General features: G+C 39.9%; 1 protein-coding gene across 1 annotated transcript in view; it reads right to left on the bottom strand.

Moving 5' to 3' along the window:
* LOC118363666 (cadherin-23-like) overlaps positions 1-7735 on the bottom strand; it is a 544503-nt gene extending 536768 nt beyond the window's left edge. Inside the window, exon 1 of the mRNA XM_052486131.1 lies at positions 7258-7735. The gene's annotated coding sequence lies outside the window, so the exon portion shown is untranslated. The remainder of the gene's footprint in view (positions 1-7257) is intronic.
* Positions 7736-12046: the final 4311 nt, after the last annotated feature.

The following is a 12046-nucleotide window of genomic DNA, read 5'->3' as shown; positions in this document are numbered from 1 at the left end:
AGTAGTTGGTGAACCAGGTAAGGCAGTCATTAGAAAAACCGAGGCTACTGAGTCTGCCGATAAGAATATGGTGATTGACAGAGTCGAAAGCCTTGGCCAGGTCGATGAAGACGGCTGCACAGTACTGTCTTTTATCGATGGCGGTTATGATATCGTTTAGTACCTGCACTCGTGACCGGCTCGGAAACCAGATTGCACAGCGGAGAAGGTACGGTGGGATTCGAGATGGTCAGTGATCTGTTTGTTGACTAGGCTTTCAAATACCTTAGAAAGGCGGGGCAGGATGGATATAGGTCTGTAACAGTTTGGGTCCAGGGTCTCCCCCTTTGAAGAGGGGGATGACTGCAGCAGCTTTTGTGGAGCGATGGGTAACGATACTTTGTGGGTGACTGTTGTTGATGTGTGCAGAGGGTCCCTGGTTTGCATCCGGGTATGGGCGAGGGGACGGTCTAAAGTTATACTGTTACACATGGCACAAGTACTTTTTCCAACAATTGTTTACAGACAGATTATTGCAGATTATTACACAAGTATAAACACCATGGGACCACGCAGCCGTCGTACCACTCAGCAAGGAGTCACGTTCTGTCTCCTAGAGATGAACGTACTTTAGTGCGAAAAGTGAAAATCTATCCCAGAACAACAGCAAAGAACCTTGTGAAGATGCTGGTGGAAACAGATACAAAAGTATCTATATCCACAGTAAAATGAGTCCTATATCGACATAACCTGAAAGGCCGCTCAGCAAGGAAGAAGCCACTGCTCCACACCCACCATTAAAAAGCCAGACTACGGTTTGCAACTGCACATGGGGACAAAGATCGTACTTTTTGGAGAAATGTCCTCTGCTCTGATGAAAAAGAAATAGAACTGTTTTCCATTATGACCATCGTTATGTTTGGAGGAAAAAGGGGGAAGCATGCAAACCGGAGAACACCATTTCAACCGTGAAGCACGGGGCTGGCAGCATCATGTTGTGGGGCTGCTTTGCTGCAAGAGGGACTGGTGCACTTCACAAAATAGATGGCATCACAAGGAAGGTAAATCACGTGGATATATTGAAGAAACATCTCAAGACATCAGTCAGGAAGTTAAAGCTTGGTCGCAAATGGGTCTTCCAAATGGACAATGACCCCAAGCATACTTCCAAAGTTGTGTCAAAATGGCTTAAGGACAACAAAGTCAAGCTATTGGAGTGGCCATAACAAAGCGCTGAACTCAATCCTATAGAACATTTGTGGGCAGAACTGAAAAAGCGTGTGCGAGCAAGGGAGGCCTACAAACCTGACTCAGTTACACTAACTCTGTCAGGAGGAATGGGCCAAAATTCACCCAACTTATTGTGGGAAGCTTATGGAAGGATACCTGAAAAGTTTGACACAAGTTAAACAATTTAAAGGCAATACTACCAAATACTAATTGAGTGCATGTAAACGTCTGACCCACTGGGAATGTGATGAAAGAAATAAAAGCTGAAAAAAAATCCCTCTACTATTATTCTGACATTTCACATTCTTAGAATAAAGTTGTGATCCTAATTGACCTAAGACATGGAATTTTTACTAGGATTAAATGTCAGGAATTGTGAAAAACAATTAACAGAATTAAAGTGGCACTGTGATGAATTCTAAATTCTATACAAATGCTGTAAAAACAATATTTCTTGTTATTTAAAAAATATAAAAAGATCTTGATAGGACAATTAATCCCCACACCATACAATGCAGATTTTGCAATTTGAACAGGAATTACAATCAGTTTTGCATCAACATTGTTCGTCAGTCAGTCTTCAATATGAACTTTGCATTTTAGGCTGTGCTTTTGGGTAACAAATGAATTGCTTATTATAGTATAGGGAATCATTGACCTATCTAAATAACTTTTTCTATTTTTTAAATATATAGAAATATAGTTTTTAAAGCTTTTGTTAAGCTGGTCATTTAAAAAGAAAGTAGTAGAGGCGGAATTCTACACAGTGCACATTTAATATAATGAATGTTGTAAAAAGAGCTGACACCACTGAATGATAGCTGAGGCTTTACATGGTTCTCCCCCTCATTTTTAGTGTTGGATGACCATGGGCCTTTGCTGCACTATAGCGGACAATCAATAGCTTTTTGCAAATAGGAAAAGATCAGATCATGTTTTACCTCAACGAAGAACGCATTCTATCTAGACCTAGTAGCAATCATGACGTGCTTAAGGACCATGCTTGTTTACTGGTGCAACACTCTTGACCACTAGGCTACCTGCCACCCCACTTGCCTGCATCAATATGCACCAGTACATTTGCAGACATATTTATTTTTTAGAATATACCCCCTTTTCTCCCCAATTTCGTGGTATCCAATTGTTAGTAGTTACTATCTTGTCTCATCGCTACAACTCCCGTACGGGCTCGGGAGAGACGAAGGTCGAAAGCCATGCGTCCTCCGAAACACAACCCAACCAAGCCGCACTGCTTCTTAACACAGCGCGCATCCAACCCGGAAGCCAGCCGCACCAATGTGTTGGAGGAAACACTGTGCACCTGGTGACCCGTTTTGCATATTCTGTGCCCGGCCCACCACAGGAGTAGCTAGTGCGCGATGAGACAAGGATATCCCTACCGGCCAAGCCCTCTGTAACCCAGACGACGCTAGGCCAATTGTGCATCACCCCATGGGCCTCCCGGTCACGACCGGCTGCGAACCCAGAGTCTCTGGTGGCACAGCTAGCACTGCGATGCAGTGCCCTAGACCACTGTGCCACCTCATTTGCAGAGAGTTTGACAGAAAAATTGTATTGAAGGATGTTCTTGAAGATTGGTACAGCAAAAGTGCATGGGGCTGAAAAACCGTCTTCTTCGTTACAACAACTAATTGGTGTGTTTTTGTTTAACTCGCAGTAGTTGAGTTAATTCCTCAGACAATGATGCTGTTATCTGCCTAAATCTTACAAATCTCAGTTTTGGGAAGACTTAAGTTACCCTATTTTTACATGTGACATTCAGTCTACAAACTACAACCATCTTTTGTAGTTTGTCCAGAGTTTTCATAACTGTGACCTTAATTGCCTACTGTCTGTAAGCTGTTAGTGCCTTAACGACCGTTCCACAGGTGTATGTTCATTAATTATTTATGGTTCATTGAACAAGCATGGAAAACAGTGTTTAAACCCTTTAGAAAACCCTTTAGAAAATAAAGGTAATAAAAGCTAGGATAACGTGAAATGTGAAGTACTCTGAGCTTGAAAAAGACCATGCAACTAGATCACTGGAAATAATAAGTTGAAAAATATTTTTTTACAGTGTAGCAATGCAGTTTGCACTGCGATGCAGTGTCTTAGACTGCTGCGTCACTCGGGATGCCCCATCAACAAAGTTTTTATTGCTGATCAACTGCCTTGCACAAAGTATGAAAATACAGAGAGGTGTTGGTAAGCGTATATTGTCCTGATAATAGCCCATAATGACCGTGTGTGTTTGAAAGAGTATTTTCCAATAAGAAACTATTTGTTTAACTTCATTAGCCTACCTTGTTCCAATATTTCTGTCATTCAGTGATATTTATTCCCATAGTAATTCGTTATGGCTCCATAACTAAATAAACATCTGCATTTTTAAAGTATTTTTATCATTATTTTATTTATGAAAGCATAAAGATGCTGATGTAGAAATACAGTACTCTATGCTTTATCTGACATTTTGCGGTTGCATGAGGTCGCCCACACGCACGTTAAACATTTGGATAATAAAACATTTAAAGCAATTTGAAGATAGAAGCCGCCTGCATTTGGTTATTAGGCTACTGTGCCGTCTGACAAGTAAATATAGCCTACTGTAGTAAACATGGTAAAGTGCCTAATTCCTTACATAAAGGAGAGCAGGCCATGTCCAGACATTCTCGGTGACCTCAAGTACTCATTAACTCGTCGTCTTTAATGCTTTTTTGGGTTGCATTAGTCATGGACAGTACTAGTGTTTGAAAACCTGTTTTCAAAATGCCTCCAGCTGTCCATCACTACTGTAGATAAAATTGTTTACATGCTGTTTACATTCTTTATTGTAACCACAATGTCACAAATAATTTGTATCAACCTTTCCAAATACTTTGAGTATGGGATTTACACGTGCGCTTTATGTCATTTTTCGTTAAATCCAGTTCGGATTTAAAAATAACTTCTGACTGACGACTTTAGTGAGAGGTCTAATGCTCCAATATTTGATCATGTCTGCCCTCCAAATTCATATCTAAGGGGCATTTTCCACGCCATTATTAGTTACACTGTTTTAGTTTGAACTTTCAGACAGGCACTAAGAACAGCGGGAGCGTTTCCCTAGTCAGCACCATTATTAATGCAATGCTGCTTAAAGTGTTGCTCTGTGCTACCCAGTGGGGAAGGGTGGGGGGGGGTTCACCCTCCGTACCCCTTCCTCCTTCTCCCTTCCCCCTTCTCGCTTCTCCATGGGCTACGTCCGTATTCTGTGCGCTGCTCTGCGACCCGTCCCGTGCCTCCTGCCCTGAAACTTGTGCGCCTACCGCTATCTCAGTGGATAAAGCAGAACTGTAAGGCCATCCCATTGTGCGCCACCTGGGAGCCATGACCAATATAGAGTGGGGCAAAAAAAGTATTTAGTCAGCCACCAATTGTGCAAGTTCTCCCACTTAAAAATGTGAGAGAGGCCTGTAATTTTCATCATAATTACTATGACAGACAAAATGAGAAAAAAAAAATCAAGAAAATCACATTGTAGGATTTTTAATGAATTTATTTGCAAATTATAGAAGGAGGTTTTCACTCAAAATCTCACGATACATAAGAATTTTGGTTCCAACCGCCGTGTCTTTGTGAGACGCAGAGTAGGTGAACGGATGACCCCCGCATCTGTGATTCCCACCGTGAAGCATGGAGGAGGAGGAGGTGTGATGGTATGGGGGTAACTTGCTGGTGACACTGTCTGTGATTTATTTAGAATTCAAGGCACACTTAAACCAGCATGGCTACCACAGCATTCTGCAGCAAAACACGTGAGAAAAAAAAACATTTGATTCAACTTTTTTTACTTAAAAGAAGTCTTTGGGGGTATTTATATTTTTGGAAACTTTTACTTTTACTCCACTACATTCCTAAAGAAAATAATGTACTTTTTACTCCTTTTTCCATGACACCCAAAAGTACTTGTTACATTTTGAATGCTTAGCAGGACAGGAAAATTGTCTAATTCACTCACTTAGAGAACATCCCTGGTCATCCCTACTGCCTCTGATCTGGCAGACTCACTAAACACAAATGCTTTGTTTGTAAATTATGGCTGAGTGTTGAACTGTGAGTTGGACCGCAAAGTGAAGGAAAAGCAGCCAACAAGTGCTCTGCACTTTAAGGACCTCCTTAAAGACCGCTGGAAAAGCATTCCAGGTGAAGCTGGTTGAGAGAATGCCAAGAGTGTGCAAAGCTGTCATCAAGGCAAAGGATGGCTACTTTGAAGAATCTCAAATATATTTTGATTTGCTTGACACTTTTTTGGTTACTACATGATTCAATGTGTTATTTCATAGTTTACATGTATTCACTAATATTCTACAATGTAGAAAATAGTTTTTTAAAAATTAAGAAAAACCCTTGAATAAGTAAGTGTTCGAAAACGTTTGACTGGTAGTGTATGTCATTTGTATCTATTATTTGTTATTAGCTAATTTTGCCATGAAATGAGCAGCACCAGTACAGAACCATCACTTGACATGCAGATTAGACAGCACATTCGTTACTAACTAGATGTGCAATTAAAGGGCCAGATGCACAATTAAAAGGGGAATTACACTAAAAAGAAATGTTCATTTTCTTCCAGGCCTAAAATAAATGGTCTTCTGATGTGATTTAACCATTGACATCAACTCAGAAAAAAACAATTTAATTATGAACAGTTGTAATTTTGAGAGTGAAAAAATAAATAAAACTGAGAACTTAATTTGGGAAAATATAAAACATAATTTAGGGGTAAAAATAACAGATTTTATAGGGGCCCCCTTAGAGTTGATTATTAACCATTATTTTACCGGGTACAGTATATTGACAGAAAATATAGTACACTACTTTCTCTTGTACACTAAGGAACTGGGGAAGAGTTTCAGAGGAGAGAAGAGAAGAATGTGCCTATTTGAAAGCTAGAAAATAATTAATAGCTGACGACATGTTTCGTTTTTAAAAGTAGCTCTCGTGCTAGAAAAGGTTGGAGACCTCTGCCCTATAGGCACTTTACATGCTCAGCATGTTGCATGAAATCCCTCTTGGATGGCTAAAGTGGGATAGTGGTTTAAAAACTGAAAGAAAGAAAGAAACAGTCTTGTTTTTATTTTCTACCCCGCAAATTACAGGGAGTGATTGAGGTTATCCGGAGTTTACAAACTGTTACCATAATCATATCACTAGATAGCACCAGCACCACATGGCCCTCGGAAACCGTGTAGTCAGCTCATCCGACAATGTGCCGCATTAGTGGAGCTGATCCAAGGCCAGGGGCAAATTACAGAGTCGAAGCTTTAACCTCGCGCGACAATGGCACAGCAGTGGGTTCAGGCAACACATAAATAAATAACAGCGCGAGCGCGATACGGCGCTTACCAGCAGGTGCACCTTTTAAATCTTCGGAGATACCTGAGACAAGTCCACGCACCTGATACCCCCGAAGCTGCATGCACAAGACAGTATTTGCTTCTATTTAGTTAGTGTCATTGCCCGTAAATGTGTAATAGTCTTGCTTGCGTTGGCTACAGTTTAGAATGTGATATAGCCTAAAGAATTGCAATTACATCCCGACAAACATATTCCCCTTTTTCTGGAATCACGATGTGCATATATATATATATATACCTTTCCCCAGACGCCCTATGTGAAACCAGCCATACAGGCTAGGCTGAGGTCTTTTTTCAAATAGGCTACGTTTGTGATAAGTTTAACTAATTCCCGTCTGTGCGAAACATATAGTAGCCTATATCGACTGAAGTGTTCGTCCTACTTGGCATTGGCTGTATGTGCACTTATAAATAAGACCCTGCTTGATATTGAACACTACATGTTTGCTCGATAGTAGCCGGAGCAAATCCAGCTATAATCAGCCTAGTATGCTAGTAGCCTAAAAACTATACCCTCCATCAATCGGTTAAGTGAAAAGTAAAAAACATAAAAGGCTCACTTCGTCCATGCAATGTGCTCATCGCTCTACCGCTATTGCTTTTGCACCACCAAATGTAAAAAATCATTTTAATCATCCAATCTTACCTGCCTCGTCCGTGTCCGTCTTGGGTTGAATGATTTTAGATTCTGTCAAATGTCCTGCTGTGATGCGTCACTAAGGCTAATAGGTAGGTTAGTTGATTTTTTTTCTCCCTTTCTCTCTCTCTTCAATTCTCTTCTCTTCTTCTCTCCCGCTCACGACAACACTTTTTCCATCTCCAGTTGAAAAGGTCGGCTCCTGACTTTGGCTGTTCACTTCAACTTCACCTCAGCATAGGCTACAGCTAAATCCGACCCTGGTGTTAATGTCTATGATACGGAAACGAGCAAATGCTCTTTTCAGCGCGAACTTGCCTTTGACTATTTTCCGGTTCCAACTCCCGGTGTTGCTTATCCTTGCTGTAGCATAATATAACAACTGGATGCAGTGCCGGCAATGGTCGTTTGGGTTAGAGGCTTTTTTGCAGTTTTATTGCTAAATTCCTGCAGTTCTACCCATTTTGCCATGGGGTGGAGACCATTTTTTTGCCATTTCAAAGCAAATGTTCTGCAATTCTACACATTTTGCCAAGATTTATGCCATGTTAATGATATCTGATTGACAGTGGCTAACAAAATCAATGGGGAATTTGGCCATGATTAGGCTCCTAAAATGATAGCTGGCTAGACTAATTTACCAAAAACAAATGTGTTAGCTGACATGGCTAATTGAGTGACTGGCAGTGACCAAAATAACAAGAGAAAAACTGAAATTGCAATGATTAATTACATCAAGCTTGTGGATTTGCTGTTTGTTTTTGGTTGTGTTTCAGGTTATTTTGTGCCCAATAGAAATGAATGGTAAATAATGTATTATTTCATTTTGGAGTCACTTTTATTGTAAATAAGAATAATCTTTCTAAAGGCTTCTACATTAATGTGGGTGCTAACATGATTTCAGATAATCCGGAATGATTCGTGAACAATGATGAGTGAGAACGTTACATAGGCATACATATCCTAACCCCCTAACCTCCCCTGTAATTGTAATGGTCAGAGGTTAGCATGTCTGGGGGGGTATGATATTTGTGTGTCTGTATTTTTTGCACTCATCATTATTCACAATTCATTCAGGGCTATCTGTAATCATGGTAGCATCCCCATTAATGTTGAAGTATTTAGAAACATATTATATTCTTATTTACAATAAAAGTGACTCCAAAATTACACAATACATTATTGACCATTTATTTCTATTGGTCCTGGGTCTCGTTTGCAAAAGAAAAGGTTGAAGTACCCTGGTCTATTCAACGACTGTATAGTATTTCCATCTAGTGTATAAAACAAGTATTGCGACTTTGAAACAATTTGATGGGCCTAATTTAACAATCAATGCATGAAAAACTAGTGATGCATATAGGCTATGTTCTACAATTTGATGTGTAATTTAGTATGTTATAATTTATAAGTAAGTGCACATTTCTGATCACATGAAAGCACCACACATTAAAGTAATATTCATGGGCTTATGTTTGGTTAAGAGAGCTGAAATTAGACTCACTTAATGTCACCCTTCTGATCACAAAAACAAATAGGCATACCAAAACTTTTGAGCCCAATAACAAACATTATTGGGCCCTTAAACCTGATAACAAAATGCCTGTCTTGTATGCTAATTTATAATCCCCTATGGCCAAATTCAAATAAACAAACTACAGTGCTTTAAAATTATATTTTATAAATTGTAAAAACATATTTTTTAACAGCAAAACAACACATGCATTCTCTCTCAAAGTAATGTCTCAACTTATTAATCAATATAGGCCTAGTATTTAGTGACACATTGTGTGCTGTTTTAATGAAGACAAGTGCCTGAAGGTTTTGCAACTGTATGGTTTCTCTCCCCTGTGAATCCTCTGGATTCCATAGTCACCAAATCTTTGGCTACAGTCACCTTCTCATGTTTCTTGAGGTAAACAGACAAACTGAAGCTATTTTCACGATGCTTACACTGGAAAGGCTTCTCATGCATTCTGAGCTTATTCAAGTGACCGAATTCTCTGCCACAGTGTGAGCAACAATAGGGGTTTCTCTCCCGAGTGTGCACTGATGTGTCCTGAAGTATCATACTGTTTTGAAGCTCTTGTAGCATTGTGTAGCACACTGAGCAGCTGTAAGGCCTCTCTCCTGATTGAATCCACCATGTCATTTGAAAGGCTCAGAGTTTATTTTATTTAACTAAGTCAGTTAAGAACAAATCCTTATTTTCAATGATGGCCTAGGAACAGTGGGTTAACTGCCTTGTTCAGGGGCAGAATGACAGATTTTTATGTTGTCAGCTTGGGGATTCGATCTTTCGGGTACTAGTCAACTTTAACCACTAGGCTACCTGCCACGCCAGGGTGACTGAATGCCTTCCCATAGTCAGTGCAGCTGTATGGCCTTACTCCAGATTGCACCGGTTTATAGTAGACTTTCAGTTTATAAACGCTCTTCCTACATTGGTTACAACAATTCTTCTTTAGTAGCATATTGTTTGAGCCTGTGTGAAGTAGGATGTGAAATCTGAAACCAGTTGAAGCTGGAATGTCACTCCTGCCATTGCATTTGCTCTTCCGACTGTCCATCAACTCCTGGCTGAACCCTATGTCACAGCCACCGACAAAGCACATGCCTGCATCATCACGGTAGCACATTCAGAGATCGATTTATAGCCATTAATCTAAATTAATTCATAGATTTTAAACACAAAAAACACTGTCATAGACAGACAATATTAATATGAGATGAAAGAAGAGTTCAGGAATCCAAACGAGAGCTCTGAAACATTTACAGCGATGTGGGCAGACGTTTTGATCAAGAGAGACCTTTAGAAAATAAGCACATTTTCTCTAACACTAAAAATACTTGTGTCTCAAGGTCCTGGAGTGGCCTAGCCAGTCTCCAGTCCTGAACCCAATAGAACATCCTTGGAGGGAGCTGAAAGTCCGTATTGCCCAGCGACAGCCCCGAAACCTGAAGGATCTGGAGAAGGTCTGTATGGAAGAGTGGGCCAAAATCCCTGCTGCAGTGTGTGCAAACCTGGTCAAGAACTACAGGAAACGTATGATCTCTGTAATTGCAAACAAAGGTTTATGTACCAAATATTAAGTTCTGCTTTTCTGATGTATCAAATACTTATGTCATGCAATAAAATGCAAATTAATTACTTAAAAATCATACAATGTGATTTTCTGGATTTTTGTTTTAGATTCTGTCTCTCACAGTTGAAGTGTACCTATGATAAAAAAAATTACAGACCTCTACATGCTTTGTAAGTAGGAAAACCTGAAAAATCAGTGTTTCAAATACTTGTTCTCCCCACTGTAAGTCATTTCAAGCCTTATTCATACTGTTTTGTTGAAGGAAATACATGATAACATTTTTCATATTTGTACTGTGTACTTGAGCTTGTGTCCTCAAAAGTGACTACACCTCAGCATTTTATGATTTGTTTTTACCGGAAAGGTGAGATTTTAACGTTTCTTGGGGTATGCACACTAGTTATTATTTAAGGAACTCTCATGACAAATAGTTACTTTTGGGGATTACGTAGATTACATGTCACGAACCTCGCTGAAGAGGGTGCCTCTTCCTGTTCGGGCAGGGCTCGGCGGTCGTCGTCACCGGCCTATTAGCTGCCATCGATTCCTTTTCCGTTTGTGTTGGTTAGTGGTTAATTGGGTACACCTGTTTTGTATTAGGGTTTGTTTGTAGGGTATTTAAGGGCACTAGGCCCGCTGGGTATTTTGTGCGGGCTTGTTTTTTGTTACTCTGTGTTTGATGGTGTAATTTGTTTTCTTATCTTTATTCTCTGGTCTATTTTTGTCCTGTTGTTTTGGACTGGCAACCTAAATACGCCCTGTGTGTTGGCGTGATTATTTTTCGGTTGCACCGGTGTAATAAATTTGATAAACGACAGAACCCTGCTCTCTGCGCCTGATTCCATCCACCACTCTTAGTTTTTCGTAACATTACATTTTGTCAAGTGTGCTCCCTTTCTGGCCGAGGTCAGCAGGCTGCTTGTTTATGGCGCACACCTGTCACCAGCATTATGCACATAATGACACTCACATGGGCTCCATAACCTCATTGATTACCTGCCCTTTATATGTCATTCACTTTGGTTTCTTCCCCAGTCGTCATTGTTTCTGTTGCTGTTTGTGTTTATTGTTTTGGTATTTTATTTATTAAATGTATTCACTCCCTGAACTTGCCTCCCAACTCTCAGCGTACATCGTTAAACATTTTAAATTATATTTAGTTACAGTTAACTGGTTTTAAGGAAGTGGGAAAAAGGTATATCAATGTTGCTCTCTGAATCCATGCTTACGGCCTCTGCTAGGTTTGTTTTTATCTTTCTTTACAGAATGCTAAATTGACACTGCTGATAAGTGTCTTAAAACTGTGGCTTCACCTCCAATGCAGAATGTGACCAATATTCACCATCCTCGTCAGAGCAATAGCCTAAGTGAAAGGTTTTACTAGTGTGAAATAATGGTCTCCTGTAGTTGGGACCAAAGCACAGAGATGAAAAAAATTGCTTTCTTGAAATCAATCTCCGCTCACTGGGTAAAGCTTAGCTAACCTGTGTTTGTGAATTGTGTCAAAGGCTTCATTGCTGATTAGCTGTGGCTTACTATTTTTCCCCTTGTGTCGATGTGTATAAGATGTCTTACCTCTTCTTTCTCTGCAACTTGTATATTTTCCACCTTTGAAATTACTTGCCTCCGAGAATGTGTCTATTTTATAATTTCCTAAAGCCCAACCTCTCACCTTTCGGGAATTTGATGAATTTGTCTTTAATTTAATGATT

The sequence above is a fragment of the Oncorhynchus keta genome, chromosome 3 (genome assembly GCF_023373465.1).
Source record: "Oncorhynchus keta strain PuntledgeMale-10-30-2019 chromosome 3, Oket_V2, whole genome shotgun sequence".
Classification (NCBI taxonomy): domain Eukaryota; kingdom Metazoa; phylum Chordata; class Actinopteri; order Salmoniformes; family Salmonidae; genus Oncorhynchus; species Oncorhynchus keta.
This window is presented reverse-complemented; position numbering and strand designations above follow the sequence as displayed.